The sequence below is a fragment of the Mustela nigripes genome, chromosome 3 (genome assembly GCF_022355385.1).
Source record: "Mustela nigripes isolate SB6536 chromosome 3, MUSNIG.SB6536, whole genome shotgun sequence".
In the NCBI taxonomy this organism is placed as follows: domain Eukaryota; kingdom Metazoa; phylum Chordata; class Mammalia; order Carnivora; family Mustelidae; genus Mustela; species Mustela nigripes.
Genome location: NC_081559.1, coordinates 104,273,399 through 104,297,555, shown reverse-complemented (window position 1 = coordinate 104,297,555; position 24,157 = coordinate 104,273,399). Strand labels below are relative to the sequence as shown.

Below are 24,157 nucleotides of genomic sequence, written 5' to 3'. Positions count from 1 at the left end.
GGACCCTGGGATCATGACCTGAGCCGAAGGCAGTTGCCTAACCAACTGAGCCACCCAGGCACCCCTACTGTTCATTTTTTAAAAAAAGATTTTATTTATTTATTTGACACAGAGAGAGATAGCAAGAGAGGGAACACAAGCAGGGGGAGTGGGAGAGGGACAAGCAGGCTTCCCACCGAGCAGGGAGCCCAATGCGGGGCTTGATGCCAGGACCCTGGGCTCATGACCTGAGCCGAAGGCAGACACTTAACAACTGAGCCACCCAGGCACCCAATCTGCCACTTGTTTTCGCAGAGAGCCAGAGGCTGGAGGGCCACGGCTTAGGGCACTGCACTCACAGGCTGACCTGACCTCCAGCCACTCCTGTGGAAGAACAAACCCCACATCTGGATTTGTCCCCAAAGTTAGTTTATTAAGGAAACCAATTACCCACTTGTCCGTTACCAAGAAGACTAGTCTAAATGTGCAGCTTATGGTTTGGAAAGGACAGGGCTGACTTAGCTCTACTTACTGGGCCACAGTCTTGGCATCAGCCTTCCTGAACCCTCTGGGCATTTCCTCAGGACGCTGGTCAAAGAGTGGATATATGAACACCAAGAACGTGTTCAGCACATTCCTAGTGCTGGTGATTGGGTCTCAGCCGTCACAGAGCTTCCTGTGCGGCAGCGAAGACTGATACCAAACAAGCAATTGCAAAAGTAATATGTGTGCTGAAAGCCAAGTACAGTGTGGGCACGTAACAGGTGGACTTAAGCCCGTGCTGGGGAGCAGCAAGGCACTTGGGCATTCCGGGAGGGGGCAGAACGCCTGCTAAGCTCTGAGGAGGCACGAGCTGGTGAGTCTGATGGAACAAATGAGCCTAATAAGGAATGCAGCTCACTGCAGGCCGCTAGGGCTGGCCCGGTGAATTTTTGCCACATTGCCCAGGCTGTTCTGATGCCTACCAGAGTATGAGAACCGTGATCTTGGAAGAACACACAGGGCCCTCCTCTCCCAAAGCATGGCCAACACAGCTCCACGCCCACAGAACTCGACTCCCAGTGCATCTTGTCTTGGTCTCCACAGTGTGTGACTCTCTAGCGTTCTTTCATCATTGTGCAGACTGGGGTGTTGTTTTTATTATTACATGACTTTATTTTTTTTAAAGATTTTATTTATTTATTTATTTGACAGAGAGAGAGAAAGAGAGAGCGTACAGGCAGGGGGAGCAGCAGGCACAGAGAGAGGGAGAATCAGGCTACCTGCTGAGCAGGAACCCCCAGGACCCTGAGATCATGACCTGAGCTGAAGGCAGACACTTAGCCAACTGAGCCACCCAGACGTCCCTACATGCCTTTATTTTTAAAATCAGATTTATTTGGATAAAATTTACCTACAGCCAAGTTTACTGGCTTTAAATAAAAAAAAAAAAACAAAACAATGAATTTTGACAAATGTATACAGTTGTAAAATCATCATCACCCAAAAAGCTCTTTTGTGCCCTTTGTTGTCAACCCCCCTCCCCCCACCCGAACAACCACTGACCGGCTTCCTGAAACAATAGTTCTTTTTTGTTTTGTTTTTTTTTTTTTTTTTAAAGATTTTATTTATTTATTTGACAGAGAGAAATCACAAGTAGTCGGAGAGGCAGGCAGAGAGAGATAGGGAAGCAGGCTCCCTGCTGAGCAGAGAGCCCGATGCGGGACTCGATCCCAGGACCCTGAGATCATGACCTGAGCCGAAGGCAGTGGCTTAACCCACTGAGCCACCCAGGCGCCCTGAAACAATAGTTCTGATGAAGTTCTTGAACCTAGGTGAGGTTCAATGGGGTGAGGTTCGGAGCCGACGGCTAAGAAAGAATTCTTAAGACGTCTTTGATGCAAAAAGGTGGTTTATTAGAGCACAAGGACAGGACCCGTGGGCAGAATGAGATGCTGCTGCGCCGGGCATGTGAGGAGTGGCTGGTTATATACACAGGAGTTGGGTAGGTGAGGACAAAAGGGTGTTCAGAAGGGCTATCGGGGTAAAGAAGACTGTCAGGATATTGAAGGCCTGGTTACTATCAAGCCAAGGCCGCTTTCCCTCGAAGGAGGCACTAACATAATGACAATTGGGAGTCTCCTGGTGGAATGTCACATTCCTGCTATCAAGAGTCCTTGTTAGTGAGATTTAGGTTTAGAAGAAATTTAACTTTATTTATTTTTCCTTCTACCTCAGCCTCCTTCAGTTTTTATGGAGGGGAGGGTGACATTAGGGCTTGAGGAATTGAGTTAAGTGCTTTTGTAAATTGGGCTATTGATAAGGTAACTTCTTTGTTGTAAATCTCGAGGACATTTGTAAATCAAGGGAGACTCCTGCCTAGCAGGATTGTGATCTCTGCAAGTTAACTATTTGTTTTCCTTCTAGGGCAGTCAAGGGTGCCTGAGGAATGTGACACATATTACGGAGGGGAGCGGGTGGAGAGGGGGTGCAAGGTACCAGGTTTTGCTTTGTCCTCAGCCAGCCTCCTGCTCCCTCATCAGTTTCACCTTTTTTTAACAGTTTCATATAAATGGAATCCTACAGATGTAGCCCTCTGTAGCTAGCTTCTTTCATTTGTATCATGCTTCTGAGACTCATCTATTTTGATGTGTCTAGAAGTAATTCATGCTGTTTAATTGCTAATGAGTATTCCATTGTGCATGCATTACTACAGTTTGCTCGCTAGTTGATGGACCTTTGGGCCGTTTCCAGTGCTTGTGTGTTACGGATAAAACTTTTAGGAAAAACAAGTACAAGTCTTTGTGTGAACATGTTTCCATTTGTCCTCGGTAAGCATCCAGGCGTGGGACTGCGGGGTCAAGTGGAAAGTGCATGTTTATAAGAAGCTGTCAAGGGGCGCCTGGCTGGCTCACTTGGTAGAGCATGTGACTCTTGATCTTAGGGTCCTGAGTTTGAGTTTCAGCCCCATGTTGGGTGCAGAGATTACTTAAAACAAGAAAGAAGGAAATTGTCAAACTCTTTTCCAGAGTGGCCATTTTGTATTCGCTGCCAAATTGTATGAGGGTTCCAGTCTCTCCACAGCCATGTCAACACTTGGTGCTTCAGTCTTTTTAATTTTAGCCACTTTAAATTGTATTTTTATTTTATTTTATTATCATTATTTTTTAAAGATTCTATTTATTTATTTGACAGGGAGAGAGAGAGCAACAGAGGGAATACAAGCAGGGGGAGAGGACATGGGAGAACCAGGCTTCCCACCGAGCAGGGAACTCAATGTGGATCTTGATCCTAGGACCTGGGGATCATGGCCTGAGCTGAAGGCAGACGCCCAATGACGGAGCCACCCAGGCAGCCCAGATTGCGTGGTTTTGTTGCTGTTGTTGTTGTTTTAAATCACTCTTGTGGCGCCTGGCTGGCTCACTCAGTCAAGCATCTGCCTTTGGCTCAGGTCACTATCTCAAGAGTCCTGGGATCGAACCCCACATTGGGCTCCCCACTTCTCCCTCTGCCTGCCGCTCCTCCTACTTGTACTCTCTCTTTCTGTCAAATAAATAAATAAATAAAATCTTCAAAAAACAAAATCACTCTTTCTACAGCAAGGAAAAGGAGTTGAAAGGGACAAAAACCCAGTTGGGGTGGCTTTTGCAGTAGTCCAGGTGGGAGGCTTTGAGAGCGTTAGCAAACAGCTGGCCTCCTTTCCCATCAGGAGACAGAGGGGCTGCAGGAAGGGGTAGTAAGGAAGAATTTATCCTAGAATGGCTTGAGCACATAGTGCACAGAGGAAACAGGGACTTGCTCTGGGTTGAACCGTGAGGGAGCTGCAGAGTCAGAAGGAAACACACATCCTGCCAAAGACGGGCTCCTGACCCTGCTTTGAGGGCTGGGGACCCCACCTGTAAAGGGGGTCGTGGGCAAGGCAAAGATATCATTCTTGTGTCCTTGGCTGAGAGGACAAAGCAAATTTTCACATGGAGGGAGTTCTAAGTAGTAGCTAGTTATCTTCTGAAACGATTTTGTGTTACAGTATCACTCAACTAATTCAGAATTAACTCACAGATTGCCTGATCTGCTGTCATCTGGGTCCACAGAGCCTCCCCTCCGGCTGCTCAGAGTTTAGTGAGTGAAGGGAGCGGACATTTGAACACTGTTTTCACAGGAGACATAGGAGACTGTTTTTTGACACTATTTATCTATTTATCTGACCAATCTATTTATCTTTAGCCCCCTCCTGAGGGGTCCCACGATCACGAAAGGGTAGCCACACAGCCAACATCAAGGCAACTCTGTCGAAAAGGTGAGCTCTTGGCCCACCTTTGCAAGGGCTAATGGACGTCGGTTCCATTTTCCCAGATTCCAGCAGGATCGCTGCTAGGCTCTCGGGCCCTGAGTAGCTCTGGGGGTCTCCCAGGAGCCACGCAGTCCCGTGTGTTCACCCCCACTTCTGGGGGGTGCCAGCCTGAGATGAGGGCGGCCGCAAAGAGCACCCTGGAAAGATCGAGTGGTCATAAAAGTGCGCCAATCAGCTGTGCACCTCCTAGCTCACCAGATGAGTCAGGAGGCCAATCAGCTCCAAGTGTTCCCAAAGACAAAAATGGTCATTTACTGGGAGAGCAGAAAGCGGAGCTTTGGCTAAAACCACTTTGCCTTCAACAGCAACTTTTTAATCCCTTTGTCTGGTGCATGAAATTGGTTCCCAGAACACAGGGGTTATTAATAACTGGGACCTTTTCCCAGTCTCCAGATCAATTGGCAGGAGCCTCTGACTACTTCCTTCTGGATGCTTCTATTATTTAGAGGTGGGAAGTGGCCTCTCCTTGAAACTGGTACAGTTTTTTTTTTTTTTTTTAACCTGGCTTGTGAGTTATACGGTAGCCCCCCAGCCCCACCCAGCAAACCGAACCCCCAGGGGGCTTGTCCCTCTCTCACCTTCCTCAGAGAGCACAGGGTGGCTTGCTTCTTCGCTTCCGGGGAGCTCTCCTGCTGTCTCAGGGAACTGCAGTGTGTCCCTCTCCTCCAGGCCGGCTCGTCACTGCTGTCAGCGATCCACGGAGCCGGCCTGATTTAGAATGAGGTCACTTTGAGGTGCTTCCTCTCCTTGTGGTTGGTGAAGGCCCCAAAGTCAGCTGCTGGGCAGGGGCTAAACAAGGCCCAGGTCTTAATTTGGGGCCACGTGGTTGGGTGGGAGAGGGGGTGGGTGGTTGGGTGGGACACATATTTCTGTCGCTCCTATGGCTGGGGCAGTGTCATAAATGCAGGATTTCCTCCAGAGCTCGCCTTCTGCTCTCGTCACCCTTCCCTGGAGCTTCACCTGCCTGTGGCTCTACCAGGATCTCCCCTCAGGAAACAGCCCTTCTCTGATTCTCCTCCAAGTTCCACCCAGCCTGCCAGTCTGCTGCTTGTGTCTCCAGAGACCATGCACTGGCTTCCTAAACTCAGTGTGGTGCCATGGGTTGGACAGGCCTGGGGTCCCCCTGCCCCATGCCCAGAGCTCACCTTTGAATAAATGAAAACAAACACACCTGCCTTGTGAGGATCAGAGATGGTGGGATCAAAGCACCTCCCAGACACAGTGCACAGAGGACACACCACATGTGGCTACCAAGAGCTGACTTCATCCCCCCGCCCCAGCAAAGGCGCTCACACCCCTCTCCTGCCTGTCTCTGGGAATGGCCTCAGTGCTCTTAGTCACTCAGACCAAATGACAAAGCAGTATTCGTGTGCGTCTTTCACCGGCCTGTTGAAATACGGTGGTAAAATAGACGTCACAGAACATTGATCATCTTCACCCGCCATCTTTAAGTGTAAAGTTCAGTGGCATTAAGTGCATGCACATGGTTGGGAAGCCATCTCCAGAACTCTTCCGTCCTCCCCAAATTAAAACCCTGTCTGCATTAAACAACACCTCCCCATTTCTCCCTCCCCTCAGTCCCTGGAAACAGCCTTCTTCTGAATCTATGAAGCTGACTTTTCTAGGTGCTCTTTAGAAGTGGAATCAGATGGTATCTGTCCTCTTGGGTCTGTCATAATGTCCTCAAGCCTCACTCATGTTGTAACATATGTCAGAATTTCCTTCTGGATAATATTTAAGGTTGGCTAATACTCCACTGTAGGTATAGACCACATTTAAACAATCCACTCATTGGGCTATTTTCCAGAAAAGTTTTTGAAGGGGAAATTAATGCATAAACATACATCACAGAAGAGTGTTGAGTGAAATCATGTCGCATCCTGTCCTCTCAGTCCCCAGCCCTCCGTTTTTCCCTCAGCAGTGACCTTCCACTTCACCTTCCTGTCTGTGCCCATTGCCCAGACTCTGCTTCCTGGAAGCTGTCCTGCACACTCTGCCAGAGGGGATGTCCAAAGTCGAGCTCTCGCTGTCACTGCATGTGGCCTTCCAGGATGCCCACCAGCTGGTCCCAGCTGACCAATACAGTGTTCCCGACACCACGGCTGCTTTCTCTCCAAGATGCCTGAAGAGACCTTCTTCACCTCACCAGAGTTAGTACCAGTGCCTCCTTCCCTAGAAAGGTGTCTGGACTATTCCCACCATCCCAACAGGAATCCTCTCTTCCTCCTTGTGCTGCATCTCCACACAGGCCTGGGCACCAAGACTGGCCTGTGGCATGTCCCTCAGCTTCTCAACAGTGTCCATCTCCTCAGAGCCTCAGGGAGAATGGTTCTTCCTCGCAGGCTTGCTGAGGTGACTCAATCAGTGTAAGGTAAACCCAGTTGGTGTTTAATAAATGTGGGTCCCTCGATGGGACCAAGACTGGCTGTTAGGTACCTGGGTTTGTGATGCTCAACCACCAGTACAACTAGACCCTGGTGTCCTTAATGCTCAAGGGTCTCCCTTTCAACACAACTGAAGGAAGGGAGGAGGGTGGCTTTGGGTGAGGAGGGCCAGTTCTTGCAGCAGGGAAGGGCAGGGAGGCATGAGGGCCTCAGTGGTGTCCCATCCTGGGTACTCCCCCAGGAGCTTCCAGAGAGGCGAAGGGTCCCTGGAACCGGGTCAAGGGGCAAGGTCACATGCTGAGGTCGGCCCAGAAGCTGCAGCCCACCAAGGCCCACTTTTGCTTCCACCCTCCTCTCTCCCAACTATCTCCTCCAACTCTTCCGGTGGGATCATGGGAAGCAATGCCAGAGGATGGGGTGTGACTGCTCGTGAGTACACGTGACTGCAGTCCCTGATCCCCAGGGCCCCAGTGCAGAATGTTCAGATCCTCATGGCCTCCCTTCTACGTAGATGAGTTCTTCTGGTGTTTACACTTAACAGCGCAACTAGAGAAGCCTCAGCACATAAAGGAAATCTGCTCCTTTACCATTCACCCATTCAGTAACAATGTTGTGGAACACCAAGTGTCAGGCACGGTCCCATGGGGCATCGCCTGCTGTGGGGCAGACCTACAACCCCTCCCGTTGCCATCCTCCCCTTTGCCTGGTGCCTCCTGTTTCTGAGTCTGGCTGCTCAGACTCCTTCAGCCTCCAGCCCCCCTCCCCCAAGGTCCAGATTCCAGCTTTCTCTACCTAATGATGCTAGTTCGCTTTTGTCTCTTGCTTTTTGCCTCCTACATTTTGTGGACATCTCTGATCATTCGCCACTTTTTTTTTTTTTTTTAAAGATTTTATTTATTTATTTGACAGAGAGAGATCACAAGTAGGCAGAGAGGCAGGCAGAGAGAGAGAGAGAGGAGGAAGCAGACTCCCTGCTGAGCAGAGAGCCCGATGCGGGACTCGATCCCAGGACCCTGAGATCATGACCTGAGCCGAAGGTAGCGGCTTAACCCACTGAGCCACCCAGGCGCCCTATTCGCCACTTTCTTTCCCATTTCTTTGTCTTCCGGATTTATGCCTATTTCGATCCTGTCATTACCTCTTCGTGATGTTTCTGACAGGAAGCAGAGATAAATTCTGGTGTTGCAGCTGCCATAGCTGATTAGAATTGCTTCCAATTTAATCTTCACTTGGAATGTCTTCACAATGATTTACGGAGTTTGGATAATGTTCAGTTGTAAATTATTTGTTTTCAGAAACTTGGACAATATAAAAGTATTCAGAACATAAAGATCAGTCATAATCCCAGAAATGCAGAAATAGCCACCCTTAACATTTTGCTGTATGTATGTGTATTCTTTAAAGCAAAAAATGTTACCTCTTTTCTGCTTGAATTTGATGCTGATAGTTGGGGCCTGCTGGATCCCCGGAAGAAGGCTTTTATCACTGGAAGGCCCTTGGCAAGCCTTGCTTGGACATTCCAAAGGTTCAGTGTTACATTGGTGCCTCTCGCTGCCCTCCTCTCCCCTGTTCCCTTGGTCTGCAGTGCCCACTTCCACCCACGATTCAAACCTTCAGTGCCCAGAGGCGGGAGATAAGGGAACATGGAGGGCCCTTCCCAGCCCTGTCATCCCCCGGGAATGTTCTGCCAGGAGAGAGAACTGGGAGAAAAGCACCTGACTGCATTCCACAGTCACCTGCCAGCTGCCCCTGGCTGTTGTCTGGCCATTGGTGATCCCTCATGGGGGATTTTGGGACCCCTGGAGAGTCAGTGGTTGGGGGGAAGGTGTGTAGTGCTGTAAATGAGCAGCTCTTTAAGCCACCAAACCAAAATGACCCATGACCTGAGTCTTAGCACTCTTAAGTTCTGGCTTCAGAACTTAATGGCGAATATGGAAAATGTTTACACCGAAGGTCAAAGAAACACAAATGAGAACAACAATGAGATGCATCCTTCCACACGCTCTCAATAATTGGCAGGTATTTCCAAAAAGAAAATGACCAGTGAGACAGGGAGTCGTATACTGCTCTTGGGTATGTACACTGGCAAAATGCTTTTGGAAAGTAATTTTCTAATAGTATTAAGAAGTTGAAAATGGGGCGCCTGGGTGGCTCAGTGGGTTGGGCCGCTGCCTTCGGCTCAAATAAATAAATAAATAAATCTTTAAAAAAAAAAAAAAAGAAGTTGAAAATGGTTATACTTTTTTTTTTAATAGTTTGCATTTTAAAGATTTTATGTATTTATATGACAGAGAGAAATCACAAGTAGATGGAGAGGCATGCAGAGAGAGAGAGGGAAGCAGGCTTCCTGCCGAGCAGAGAGCCCGATGCGGGACTTGATCCCAGGACTCTGAGATCATGACCTGAGCCGAAAGCAGCGGCCCAACCCACTGAGCCACCCAGGCGCCCCGGTTATACTTTTTGATCTAGTAATTTTACTTATGGGACTTTAATGTAAGGAAAGAATTCTAAATGTAATAAAGTGTTCTGCACCAAAATATCGGTTGCAGCATTATTAGTGATTCAAAAATGGTAAGAATATAATCTAAATGCCCAACAGTACGGGAATACTTTCATGAATACTATTTGTGAAAAGGTTATTACAATATGACCGGGTGACTGTTACTGAAATAAATGAAAACAGATAAACCCAATACTTAAAAAATAGTTTGCCGATGGATGTCAAGACAAAAGTAATATAATACTGAGACGGGGGAAAATACACTAACATTTTAATACCATACTATTTAATATTATCTTTTTAAAAAATATTATATTTTTAAAAAGTTTGTCTAATTTATTTTAGTAATCTCTACACTCAGTGTGAGACTTGAACTTATGACCCCGAGATGGAGAGTCATCTGCTCTATCAACTGAGGCAGCCAGGTGTCCCAATACTAGTTATTTTTGAATGAAAGGGGACAGCAAGATTTTGGTTTTTCCTTTCTGTTTTTCTGTATTTTACAAATTATCTGTCATCCAGTATTACTTTATAATTGGCAAAACAGCAGTAAACCTACCTTTTTTAAAGGAATTGGAGGCTTTTTTTTTTTTTTTTTAAGATTTTATTTATTTTATTTGACAGACAGAGATCACAAGTAGGCAGAGAGGCAGGCAGAGAGAGAGAGAGAGAGGAGGAAGCAGGCTCCCCGCTGAGCAGAGAGCCCGATGCGGGACTCGATCCCAGGACCCTGAGATCATGACCTGAGCCGAAGGCAGCGGCTTAACCCACTGAGCCACCCAGGCGCCCGTAAACCTACCTTTTAAGGAAAAAATAAGCCAGCTGTACTTTACTTAAGTGCTACTGTATAATCAGATCAGAGATTTTATTTTATCTTATTTTTTTTAAAAGATGGTATTTATTTATTTGAGACAGAGAGAGTGACAAAAGAGAGAGCATGAAGGGGACGGAGGTGTGGCAGGGAGAGAGGGAGAAGCAGACTCCCCCCTGAGCAGGGAGCCCGACGTGCATCTCGATCCCAGGACCCTCAGATCTTGACCTGAGTCAAAGGCAGATGCTTAACAGACTGATCCACCCAGGTACCCCTAGATTTCTTTTAGAAATGGAATTAAACTGAGCTCATCTTGTGCAATTCTTTATTATTTTACTGATGAAGAAACGGAATTTAAAGAGGGCAATGGCTTTGCCCCGACCTTGCCTTCTGGGCCTTGTTTGTCCCCATCTCCATACTGCCTCAGAGAATGAGGGATGGGCTCACCAGTCACTTCATAAGAGCTTGGTGAGCTGAAGAGGTGGCTGTCCCTGGGGAGCGATGGGCAGTGCACATCCTTGTGGATGGAGGTAGGGAGGTGGACTTCAGAAAATGCTGGTCATCTTCTCAACTAGGAGGCCCCTGAAGCCAGTCCCTCTCCATGCACAGCTCAGGCCATCCGCTCTCCAGTAAGTGCGCGTGCAATGGCCCTCTTTCTTCTTGCCGGTCTTCCTTCTGCTCCTGTCCTGTCTCAGGGCAATTGATGAACTGGACTTCCTACTTGGAATGCTGTTCCCTGTTTTCCTCTACCTTCAAGATTCTGGCTGGTCTGTGAATTAAATTGCTATAAGACAGGTTAACAGGAGAAAATAAAATTTAATTATATAGGTATAGGTAATCTACATAAACAGAGATTCCAAAGACAAATGTCCAGCTTGACCATCTTTATGGGGTGAAGGTAGGAAATGGCAATCTGTTAGATTTTCCTGGTTTGTAATCTGAATGTCTCTGATGACTTTTCTGAGTGGCCACACAGGAACTGGCATGAAGATTATCCATACATGAGCTGTCGTGGTGAGGTGACCCACAAGAGACCGCAAAATACAAAGCTCTCACAAGATCCAGGAAGTTCACTTCCAAAGTTAGCCTAAGAAAGATCTACCCACAATGGGGGTGCATCCCACATTCTGACCTGCCAAATTAGGGACCACATTCAATTTTTCTACTATGCACATTAACAGCTTTAGCCAACTCTTGGGTCTCTCAGAGCCAAACTAATACCTAAAAGGAATGTGCTGTGTGGTTGGGTATCATGTGAGTTTTTTTTTTTTTTTTAAAGATTTTATTTATTTATTTGACAGAGAGAGAGCATGAGGACAAGTAGGGGGAGGAACAGGCAGAGGGAGAGGGAGAAGCAGGCTTCCTGCTGAGTAGGGAACCCAGTGTCAGACTCTAGCCCAGGATGCTGGGATCATGACCGGAGTCAAAGGCAGATGCTTAACAACTGAGCCACCCCAGCTGGTGTGATGTGTTTTTATTTATTTATTTATTTATTTATTTATTTATTTATTTACAGAGTATCTGTTGCAAAGAAATTTTCTTGAGTTGGTGGGTTACTTAGTGTTAATCTTTTTTTTTTTTTTAAAGATTTATTTATTTATTTGACAGAGAGAGAGATCACAAGTAGGCAGAGAAGCAGGCAGAGAGAGAGGAAGGGAAGCAGGCTCCCTGCTGAGCAGAGAGCCCGATGTGGGACTCGATCCCAGGACCCTGAGATCATGACCTGAGCCGAAGGCAGCGGCTTAACCCACTGAGCCACCCAGGCGCCCCTACTTAGTGTTAATCTAACCTATTCTGTGACCCACTTATCCTAACATGGGAGACTTGGGTTGAACGGTGAACACCCTTCCGTGACTGACCCAAGTTCACCAATTCTGTGGCTTTGGCTTGCAAGATGTCCCTTCATAACAGCCTTTACCTCATGTGTATACATTAACCCACAGCATAGTTTGACTAACCATACCTGGTCTGGTCAGAACTGTGAACTCACAGGTCTGTCTTGCCAGCTCGAAAAGCAGGCTAATCAGACCTCTGGCTGCATTCTGCTCTATCATCTTGCTCTTTATGGCAAACAACACAACAGATAGAGACAAAGAAAAACAGTGACTATCTTTGGAAGGATAAGGAGCCATAAAGTGCAAAAAAATGCAGCCTTCACAGGATCCAGAAAGTCCACTCTCAAATTTAGCCTAAGAAACTTTAGCCGCAAGTGGGGTGTGAAACACATTTCTGTCCAGCCATATCTAGCCACAAATGGGGTGCAACCCATATTTACAATGAAGGTTGAGATGATAATGGCCCCTTATGGACCAGGACCCCTATGACAAATTCCCGAGAGCTGGTACAGTTGTACAAAGAGAGTGAAGTGTGTTAAATAGATGACTACTGGATCCACAGCCTTTTCGGCTGTCTGCCTGATGCATGCCAGTACATGCATCCTCTGGTTGGCAGAGTCCAGAGAAAATATTCTCACCGGTCATAAAAAGCCACACTCTTAAGACACAGAACAAGGTGAAAGGAAAACCTAATCAGACCTATTGTTCTCCATGCTTTACGACAAATGACACAAAAGACAGAGACAAAAGAAAACAATGACTCTATTGGGAGGAAAAGGATCAATATGAAACAAGAAAACTCAAAGCAAATTTTTACCAACATTGCTATACCCAAGGAACTAGTTTACAAATATCCCCCCCCATTCTATATTTAGAAAGAGAGAGGAAAAAGGGCTCTCATCATTTTCATTTTCATCAGACCCCACAGAAAGTGATCAAGGAGGCTGATGTGGTAAGAAATCTTATCTGCCAGCTTTTATCAGCTGTCTCAGTATCTCTAAGCTGCAGCCAAAGTGAACCTCAAAGTGAACAGTGCAGCACCTCAAAGTGAACAGTGTCCAGCCAGAGAAGTTCATCCTGCAGACTACACCAACTGTTGGGGAGGAAAAACTTTTCTTTACCCTTCAAGATTCTTGCCAGTCTAAGAATTAAATTGACATGAGACAGATTAACAGAAGAAAATAAAATTTAATCATGTATGTACAGGGAATCCACATATTCCAAAGACAGTCAGGCAAAATGAAGTACATAGGTCATTTTGAACTAAGGACATGGAGTAGGGGCCGGGGCCTCAAAGAGAAAGGAGGTAGTTTACCTATGGGAGATGAAAAACTTAAGTGTAAACAAATATTTGCTGGGCCATCCAGAAACAATGGCACAAAAAGAAGACTCTGATCAGACAGGCATTGCTGTTTCCTCCCTGTCCACCACCATTAGTTCATATTATGTAGTTATCTATAGTGATAGCTCTTTTCCTGACCAAGTCCTCGATCTAAGTCCTCCTGAGCAAGTCCTCGATCTTTTAGGCATTTAAGAGGAAGGTTAAATGTTCTTCCTGGGCCTTCTGTGTTTTTGTTTGTTTGTTGAAGACTTATTTATTTGAGAGACAGAGAGCGCTAATGAGAAGGGCAGAGGGAGAGGGAGAGAAAATCTGAAGTAGACTCCATGCTGAGCACTGAGCCCGATTGGGGGGCTCAATTTCATAACCCTGAGATCACGATCTGAGCTGAACCCAAAAGTTGGATGCTTATTGAAATGAATTACCCAGGTGCCCCCCCCAGACCTGTGTTTCTTGTTTCTGTTTTGTTTTGTTTTAAAATAATTAGCCTAAAATAGTCCACACACCCAAGACACATTTTGGGGTGAAAAATTTTGCTCCCCTGCATCTTTTGGTCTACACGCCTGATTCTATTAACTCAGGCTCAGCCTTCAGATATCAGTTCTAGCGGAAGTCTACCCTGACCACCAGACCAGATTATGCTCTCTTTGTTCTTTTCCTCCATGGAGAGATCACCACTGTAATTAAATAACCATCTACCTATCGTGTGTTAATGTCTATCTCCTCCTCCAGACCACAGAACCCCATGGGATTATTTAGTCAACATCTCTGGCAACAAACTGTGCTGGCAGTACTCAGTTTGAGTACTCAATGTACATTAGATGAATAAATGAAAGTAATTGATTCTGCCAGCTCGACCCGAGGGCAGGGACTGTGGGCTCCTTTCCCTCTCTGCTCCCTGGGACTGCTAAAAACCATCTGCTCTCATGGCACTGGGGAAATAGCATAGCCTCACTAATGCATTTATGTTAGCATTTGCTCAATAAGGATTTATTGAGAGGCTGCTACATGCCAGTATTCTAGGCTTTTGGAATTTACACAGGCAGTGAAACACACCATCAAAATCCCTGCCTTCATGAGATTATATTCTATACTAAGGGAGACATACTGAGCAAATAAACAGGAGACTATGTTTTAAGCTGGTGGTAGAGCCAAAAGGGATTTGGGGAGAAGTGGAGGTGAGCTGCGCTTTGAAGTGAAATGGTTGGGAAAGGCCTTCATGAGAAGGTGACTTGTTGAGCAAAGAGGTGCATGTGGTAATAGAGCAAGCTATGTGGCAATCTGCTGCAGGAGCACACCAGACTAAATACAGGCTGCCAAGGCCAATGTGAATCACTCTTTGTGTCAATATGCCCCAAATGTTATATGGGACACATGTTAAAAATTATTCATTGATTATCTGAAATTCCAATATTTATATTGAATTATTTCATTTGTTAAAGTAAGAGTATATTACTGTAATTTGAGAAGCATTGCATACTCTTTTAAAGGTTTTATTTATTTGAGAGGAAGAGAGAGTGTGCACAAGTGGTGGGGAGGGGCAGAGGGAGAGGGAGAAACAGAGTCCCCACTAAGCAGGGAGCCTGATGGTGGTGCTCGATCCCGGGACGCTGAGATTATGATGTGAGCAGAAGGCAGACGCTTAACCGACTGAGCTGCCCATGGAGTGCTCCCCCACCCTTTTTAAAAGATTTTGGAGCGCATAAAATTTTAAGATAAATAAACATGAGGGATTCTTCAAGGAATCTTTATGCCCAAATACAAAGGTAAAGCTAATAATCTACACCCAACCTAATGCCCTCTGAGGTAACCATTACCAATTTCCTGACTACACAGCCCACTTCCTTGTCATCTTTTGCATGTATACACATTTGTTTTAGCTTCCTAGCACTGTTGTCAAAAACCTTCCACAGACTGGGCAGCTTAAACAACAGAACTTTCTTCCCTCACAGCTCTGCAGCCTGGAGGTCCCAGATCAAGGGGTCAGCAGGACCATGCTCTCTCTCTGAAGACTCTTGGGGAGGTCCTTTCTTGGCCTCTTGCAGCCTCTGAGAGCCCCAGGCATTTTTTGGTTTATGGCAGCATAACTTCTATCTGATTCCATCTTCAGGTCTTATTCTTGCTTTTCCAAATTTCCCTCTTCTTAAAAGGACACTGGTCATTGGATTGGGGCCCATCCTAATTCAGGATGACTTCATCTTAATTACATCTGAAAAAAACCCTATCTCCAAATAAGGTCACACTCACAAGTACTAGGAACAAGGACTTCAACATATCTTTGGGGGACACAATTCACACAGAGCACTTAGCTTCAAGGACTCCAAACCATCCCTGGTTGTTGACTTTTTTTGGTGGTGGTGGTTTATAAGGCCCCAAGTGGTATGGTCCCCACTTACCTCCATGACCCCATTCCTGAAATCTTTTTCTCTACTTTGCTCCTCTCCAGCCACACAGACTCTGTGGTTATATCTCGTTCCTCATTGTTATTGTCACTTAGTTTTACATGTGCTCTTGATATAACTTTGGAATGTTAGTGAGGTCTGGAGCTGACAGCCAAGAAAAAATTCTTGAGATGTCTTTGGTGCGAAGAGGTGATTTTATTAAAGTATAGGGACAGGACCCGTGAGCAGAAAGAGCTGCTGCTCCAAGACTGGGAGGAGCAACTGATATACCCCATATACCTTGGGGTTGGGAGAAATAAAGATAGTGAAGTTCCAAAAGGACTTTTGTATGCTAAAGAACACTCACAGGATCCTGGAGGAATGTTATAATCTGCTTATATCAAGTATTTGTCGATGGGCTGCAGGTTATAAGGACATAATTTTGTGCACATTTCCTTCTGCCATTGTTTCCCATATCACTCTTTTTTTCCTTAATTGGGCTCAAAAAAAGTTAACCTATTTTATTGGTCTTTTCAAAGTTTTAGTTTGGATTTATTGATCACTGCTTTCTTCCTTCTCCTCCCCTCCTCTTCCTCCTCTGGCTTGTTTTCTATTCTATTAGTCTCAACTTATTATTTATTAATCCTTTCTTCCTTCTTTCATTCTTTTTTAAAAAATTTATTTAAAAAAAGATTTTATTTATTTGATGGACAGAGAGGGAACACAAACAGGTCGAGTGGGAGAGGAAGAAGCAGGCTTCCCATGGAGCAGGGAGCCTGATGTGGGGCTGGATCTCAGGACCCTGGGATTATGACCTGAGCCAAAGGCAGATGCTTAATGACTGAGCCACCAAGGCACCCCCCTTTTTAAGTTTCTTAGTACGATAGTTATTTTTTTTTAAGGTTTCATTTATTTGAGAGAGAGAATGACAGAGAGAGCATTAGAGCGGGGAGGATCAGAGGGAGAAGCAGGCTCCCCTCTGAGCAGGGAGCCTGATGTGGGACTTGATCCTGGGACCCATGACCTGAGCTGAAGGCAGACTCAACCAACTGAGCCACCCAGGCACATTTAATATGACAGTTATCGTCTATGTGGTCTTTCTTTGTTGTTTTCTTTAGCAATGAAATAACTTAAACTTGTTTATTTTGGTCACCTCTCCTTTTGATGCATCCTACAGATTTTGGTATAAGGTATTCTCCTTTCATATTACTTACAAGATAATTTATAATTCCAGAGCTGTATTGCAGAGAAGAGAAAAAACTCCTCTTAGGTTCAGTAGGTGGGGCCAATAAATCAAAATGATAAAGGACAGAGTAACAGGAGGAAACCCCCCCCCCCCAGATTTAATTATATATCTACACACGGAAGTCCACAAGGAAATGTGACTCGAGAAAGCAGTTATAATTGGGGCTTACATACCATCTTTACAAAGGGTGATAAAGTGTTAAGGAGAGGCTAAACAAACAAAAAGGGGTTTGGGGCTTCTGAGGATAAGTGCTTATGGGGAAGTCCTTAGGCAGTGTGTGGTAGATAAGGGCTGTTCACTAAGGTTTGTTATGCAGATAAGAGTAATTTCAGATGATAAGACTTGCCTCTTATCTCAGGAGTAGTTCTCCTCCTGCTATAGGACAGGAACACCTTTACAAATGGAAATTTATGTTACCTCTGCAAAGGGAAATTTATACCCTGCAGTCACACAGAAAAATGAAGGGCAGGGAACAATTTGTCTTCAGCTCAGAACGATCCTTATGCCAAAGTGGCATATTTTGGAGTGACAACTCGGATCCCTTTCATCTCCTCTGAGCTCATAATTATTGGGGAGTGTATTTTTTTTTTTTTAAGATTTTATTTACTTATTTGTCAGAGACAGAGGGAGAGAGTGCAAGCGAGAACAGGCAGACAAAGAGGCAGGCAGAGGCAGGGAGAAGCAGGCTCCCTGCCGAGTAAGGAGCCCGATGTGGGACTCGATCCCAGGACCCTGGGATCATGACCTGAGCCGAAGGCAGCTGCTCAACCAACTGAGTCACCCAGGCGTCCCCGGGAGTGTATTTTTTTAAATGATTTTTTCATGACAGAGAGAGAGAGAGAGATGGAGGAGAGGGAGAGAGAGAGAATCACCAGCAGACTCCCCACTGAGCGTGAAGCCCGAAGCAGGGCTCCATCCCATAACCCTGAGATCATGACCAGAGGTGAAATCAAGAGATGGATGCCCAACCGACTGAGCCACCTAGACACCCCTGGGGAGTATATTTCTTAATTTCCAACTAGTCAAAATTTTGTTTGTTTGTTGTTGATTTATAGCACACGTGGTTGGGGAGGGAGGAGCAAAGGGAGAGGAAGAGAGAATCTCAAGCAGACTACAGGCTACGCATGGAGCCCCACATGGGGCCTGATCCCACGACCATGAGATCATGACTGAAGCTGAGAGTTGGATGGCCAACTGACTGAGACACCCACGTACCCCCTGCTTACTTTCTATTATTTTTTACCATGTTGGAGTATGATCAGAAAAATAAGGCTGCTACTTTTTTGAATTTCTTCTTAATTCACTTTTTTTTTTTTTTTTTTTGCCAAAGACATGATCAATTTTTCTAAGTGCTCTGTGGACATAAAAAATTTTCTATTTAAGGGATATTTATCTATCTATTAAATTGTATACAAATTATATTATCTACTTTCTTTTTTTCATTTATTTTATTTATTTGAAAGAGAGAGAGAGATCACAAGTAGGCAGAGAGAGAGGGGGAAGCAGGCTCCCTGCTGAGCAGAGAGCCCGATGCGGGGCTTGATCCCAGGACCCTGAGACCATGACCTGAGCAGAAGGCAGAGGCTTAACCCACTGAGCCACCCAGGTGCCCCAATCATCTACTTTCTTTACATGATTCATTAATTTTTATCTTTTAGGCATATTTTCAGCTCTTAAGTTGCTTAGTGCATACAAGTTTATAACTATTGTATCATCTTCATTAATTGTGCCTTTTATCATTATAGAATATCCTCTATCTAGGTTGATAGACCTTATCTTAATTTTTTACCTTTTTCCTAATTTTGCTTTGTTTGCTTGTAACTGCTGTTTGCTTAATTTCAACCTTTATCTATCACTGTTTCATCAGCATATCATCAGCATATAGCTAGTTTTTTTTCTTAGATTTTTCAAGATTATTTATTTATTTGACAGAGAGAAACAGAGAGAGAGAACAAGTAGGGGGAGCAGGAGAGGGAGAAGCAGGCTCTCTGCTGAGCAGGGAGCCTGATGTGGGTTGTGATCCCAGGATCCTGGGACCATAACCCAAGCGGAAGGTAGATGCTTAACCAATTGAGCCATTCAGGCACCCCTAACTCTGTCTTTATTTGGGAGAATTAGTCTGCTTCTTTTTTATGCTCCAGATTTTATTAAAGTGCTATTTATTATTCCTTTTTAAAAATTTATTTATTTTCAAGATTTTTATTTATTTATTTGAGAAAGTGAGTGAGAGGGAGCACAAGTGGGGAACAGCAGGGAGAAGCAGAGGGAAAGGGAGAAACAGACACCCTGCTTAGCAGTGAGCAGGGAACTAGATATGGGGCTTGATCTTGTGCCTCCTGGATCATGACCTGAGCTGAAGGCAGACGCTGAACTGACTGAGCGACCCAGGCACCCCTATTGTTCCATCCGCAACCCACCCCCCTGCCTTTTAATTGGTGAGTTCTGTGTACTTTTTAAAGTTCTACGTCTACTGGGACACCTGGGTGGCTCAGGTGGTTAAGTATCTGCCTTTGGCTCAGGTCATGATCCCAGGTACCTGGGATCCAGCCCCACATCGGGCTCCCTGCTCAGTGTGAAGTCTGCTTCTCCATCTGTCTGCTGCTCCCCCTGCTTGTGCTCACTCTCTCTCTGACATATAAATAAAATCTTAAAAAAAAAAAAAAAAGAAGTTCTACTGCTGATTAGCATTCACATTTCTGAAAACTATATTCACCTCTGAAATTTACCTTCTCTATAGCTCTACTCTCTCCCAAAAGAACTTGTGTAATGTTTTCAAACACTGTATTTCAACCCACTTACGGGTTGTAAAAGTAGTAAAAGTAAAAGTAGTGATTGAGATAGGGAAGAACTGGGGTGCCTGGCTGGCTCTGTTGGTGGAATTTGTAACTCTTAGTTTCAGAGCCATGAGTTTGAGCCCCACATTGGGTATAGAGATTACTTAAAAATAAAATCTTAAAAAAAAAAAGAGGGAATCTGAAGGGACCCCATGAAGAGCTGCCTTTTTTCTCCCTTTCCTACTTCTAAATTTTTTAAAAAAAGATTTTATTTATTTACTTGAGAGAGAGAGTGAGAGAGAACATGAGAGGAGAGAGGGTCAGAGGGAGAAGCAGACTCTCTGCTAAGCAGGGAGCCTGATGAGGGGCTCTATCCCAGGACCGCAGAACCATGACCTGAGCTGAGGGAAGACGCTTAACTGACTGAGCCACTCAGGTGCCCCCTCTATTTCTATTCTTGCTAGGACTCCTACCCTACATACACACCTTACAGTATGTCCTCCTTGTAAAGGTCAAGAAATCAATGCTTTTTTTCTTAATGTAGGCTCCATGCCCAGCATGGAGCCCAACACGGGTCTTGAACTCAAGATCCTGAGATCAAGACCTGAGCAGAGGTCAAGAGTCAGACACTTAGTCGACTGAGCCACCCAGGCACCCCAGGGTTAACAATTTCTTTGGAGTCTTCTGGTCCAATAGATAATATCTAAGGAATGACTAGGTGGGGTTGTCCTGAACATTTTCCAGGACCACTGACTCACTGAGACCACTGGCTCCAGGGCCAGTGACACAGAGGACACCTAAATACATCTTTGTTCCTGGTTGCCTGAGAAGACACATCCATCACATGAATAGGACCACAATCCTCAATAAAAACCCCAGGAGCTAGGCAAAGACAAGACTCACTTCTTTCCTTCCCGAGTCTCCTGGACACTCTGTCTATATTTACACACTCTCTCTATATCTTCAATAAAGTCTATTCTCCCTTCTTTCTGGCTTGAGCTTGATTTCTATCCTGCTAGACAGTCTGAGTCATGATCACTTTTAAAGGAAAAAAAAAATAATAGAAAAATATCAGAGAGCATTAACCACAGTAAGAAACCTTAAAAAAAAAAACTGTGCCTTTGATTACATGTGTGGTGTGTGTGTGCGTGCACTTGATCAGGATATAAAGTGCATTTGTTCACTGAGTCCCAGTCAAAATAAGTTTGAAATCTACTGATGTAATTAAAAAAAAAATTTAAATAATTTTTATTTTAAAACTTTAATTTTATTTTATTATTTATTTATTTTTAAATTTTATTTAAATCTACTGATGTAATTTTTTAAAAATTTTTTATTTATTTGTCAGAGAAAGAGTGAGTGCAAGCAGGGGGAGCGACAGCCAAGGGGAGAAGGTGGTTCCCTGATGAGCAAGGAGCCCAACGAGGGACTCGATCTCAGAATCCAAGCATTATGACCTGAGCAGAAGGCAGATGCTTAACCAACTGAGCCACCCAGACGTCCCAAAATCACTCATTTATTTATTTTTTATTTTAAAAGATTTTATTTATTTGACAGAGAGAGATAGTGAGAGCAGGAACACAGGTAAGTGGAGTGGGAGAGGGAGAAGGAGGCTTCTTGCTGAGCAGGGAGCCTGATGTGGGACTCGATCGCAGGAGCCTGAGATCATGACCTGAGCCAAAGCCAGATGGCCTAACGACTGAGCCACCCAGGCCCCCCACAAAATCTACTCGTTTAAATGTACTTGTGTTACTCATAAGGTGAGAAAAGATAAAGTGAGGCCTAGTCTGTTCAATGAAACTCATGAACATGGAATTATTTTTTCTTCTCTTAAAACTAATTTTCACTTAAAAAAAGAAAAAAGAGAGAGAGCTGAACTTTGAGAGAAATTTAGAGCAGTGATTCCCAGACTTCTGTATGCATCAGAATAATCTGGAGAGTTTTTTAAAATCACAGATTCCTGGGCCCCACCCAGAGATTCTGATTAGGAGTTCAGGCTGGAGGCTCATGAATCTGCATTTCCAGCAAGCTCCCTGGTGATGCTGCTGGTGGCATGAGGGCCGTATTTAGTAGCACTGATCTAGAACAGTGATTCTCAGACTTAGCATGCATCAAAATCACCTGGAGGGTTTGATAAAGCAGTGCCTGGCCTATCTCCAGTTTCTGCTTTAGTAGGTCTGGAGTGGAGGCTCGGAGTTTGCAATATTAAAGGCTATAAAATGAAAACAAAACAAAACAAAAAAACCTCCTTTCTCTTCATCCTCACCCTCAGCAAACTTCCCGGTGGAAAACACAAGTTTCTCATGTATGGCTTTATAAATAGCCTTATCGTTTTTACAGATGGGATCACAGTATTGAAATTATTCTAAACATTGCTTTTTTTTTTTTTTTAAAGGTTTATTTACTTGAGAGATAGAGGGAGCATGAACAGGGCAGATTGAGAGGGAGAAGCAGACACCCCAATGAGCAGGGAGCCTGACATGGGGCTCGATCCAAGGCCCTGGGGATCACGACGTAAGCCAAAGGCAGATGCCCAACTGACTGAGTTACCCAGATGCCCCCTAAACATTGCTTTTTTTTTTAAGTGTAGTGAGGAGATCTTCTGATAGAAGCACATGTAACCAACTTTGATCTTTCATAGCTGTATAGTATTCCACTAGAATACTATGTACAGTATGGACACAGAATAATTAACCCATCTCTATATTGTAGACATTCAGGTTCCATTCTTTTATTTTTACTTTTTTAAAGATTTTATTTATTTACTTATTTGACAGAGAGAGATCACAAGTAGGCAGAGAGGCAGGCAGAGAGAGAGAGAAGGAAGCAGGCTCCCCGCTGAGCAGAGAGCTGGATTCGGGGCTTGATCCCAGGATCCTGGGATCATGACCTGAGCCGAAGGCAGAGGCTTTAACACACTGAACCACCCAGGCACTCCTCCCTTCTTTTTTTTAACTATAAGAAACAAAGCTTATTAAAAACTGATGAGCAAAATCTCAATACAAAAATGAGTAAACAGCACAGACAAGGAAAGACAGCCCTAAATGTAGAAAAAGATTTATTATTATTATTATTTATTGTTATATTAATTATTATATTTATAATTATATAGTAATTATAATTATTATTTATTACATTTATTAATACAATATAAATGAAAACTACAATAAGATGCCAATATCACTTTTCACTTATCAGATGGACAAAAATACAAATGTCTGATTTTGTTATTAAGACTGTGAAGAAATAGGCACTCTTATATTGTTAAAGTAAGGGGTACAAAACACTGCAACAATTTGGAGTCAATCTGGCTGACAACATTTCATATGCCTTTACTTCTTGATTTAGCAATACCATTTCCAGAAACTTACCCTGAAGGCTTACCCCCACAAATAGATAGCAACCTGTGCACAGAATTATTCATATGGCACAACTGAATAGCAAAAGATCAGTTCAAATTCCATTAGGGGACAGATTGAGTAAAATGTGGTACATCCAACCTGCTGCAATAATTTGTTAATTTTGTTGATACTTCTATGTTGGTCATATTGTTTTTCACAAAATGATAGCTTGTCTCTTTATTTCCAATCCTTATATTGCTTATTTCTTTTCATCTTCTTATACCATTGACCAGCATCTCTAGTATTTTATTTTACTATTACTAAAGATTTATTTGAGTGAGCAAGAAAGAGAATGCGGGGGGAAGGGGCAAAGGGAGACAGAGAATCTTAACAAGACTCCCTGCTGAGTGCCGAGCCTAACGTGGGGCTTGATCCCATGACTCCAAGATCATGACCTGAGCCAAAATCATTTTTATTTCCTTTTAAAATATATATAAAAAGATTTATGTATTTGACAGAGAGAGAGGGAACACAAGCAGGGGGAGTGGAAGAGGGAGAAGCAAGCTTCCCACTGAGCAGGGAGCTTGGTGTGGGTCTCGATCCTAGGACTCTATGAGCATGACCTGAGCTGAAGGCAGAACTTGATTGAGCCACCCAAGTGTCCCTGGTTTTGTTTTTTGTTTTTAAATTATAGACATTTTAGTGTGTGTGGTATCTATCTATCTATTTTTAAAATTAATTTGGCAGAAAGAGAGAGAGAGCCCAAGTAGGAGGAGTGGCACACAGAGAGAGAGGGAGAGCTTTGGAAGGGAGCCTGATGTGGGGCTCCACCCCAGGGTCCTGGGGTCATGAACTGAGCCAAGGGCAGACACTTAACGGACTGAGCCACCCAAGGTGCCCCTCTCAATGTGGTTTTGATTTCCATTTCCCCAGTAACTACTGATATTAAGTATCTTTTCATGGGCTCACTGGCTATCTGCATATTTTTTTGGAGAAATGTCTCTTCAGATCCTTTGCTCATTTTTAAATTAGGTTACTTGTTTTTTTTATTATTGAGTCCTAAGAGTTCTTTAAATATTCTGGAGACTAGACATTTATCAGATGTAGGATTTACAAATATTTTCTTCCATTTCTTAGGTTATTTTTTCCTTTTTTAAAAAAGATTTGTTTATTTGAGAGAGAGAAAGAGTATGAGAGGAGGGTCAGAGGGAGAAGCAGACTCTCTGCTGAGCAGGGA

The 24,157-nt window shown here is 44.3% G+C and overlaps 1 long non-coding RNA gene across 1 annotated transcript in view; it reads right to left on the bottom strand.

The window, feature by feature from the left end:
* Positions 1 to 10,034: 10,034 nt before the first annotated feature.
* Positions 10,035 to 24,157, bottom strand: part of LOC132013972 (uncharacterized) — a 35,578-nt gene continuing 21,455 nt past the window's right edge. Inside the window, exon 2 of the long non-coding RNA XR_009403179.1 lies at positions 10,035 to 10,788. This is a non-coding gene — a long non-coding RNA (uncharacterized LOC132013972). The remainder of the gene's footprint in view (positions 10,789 to 24,157) is intronic.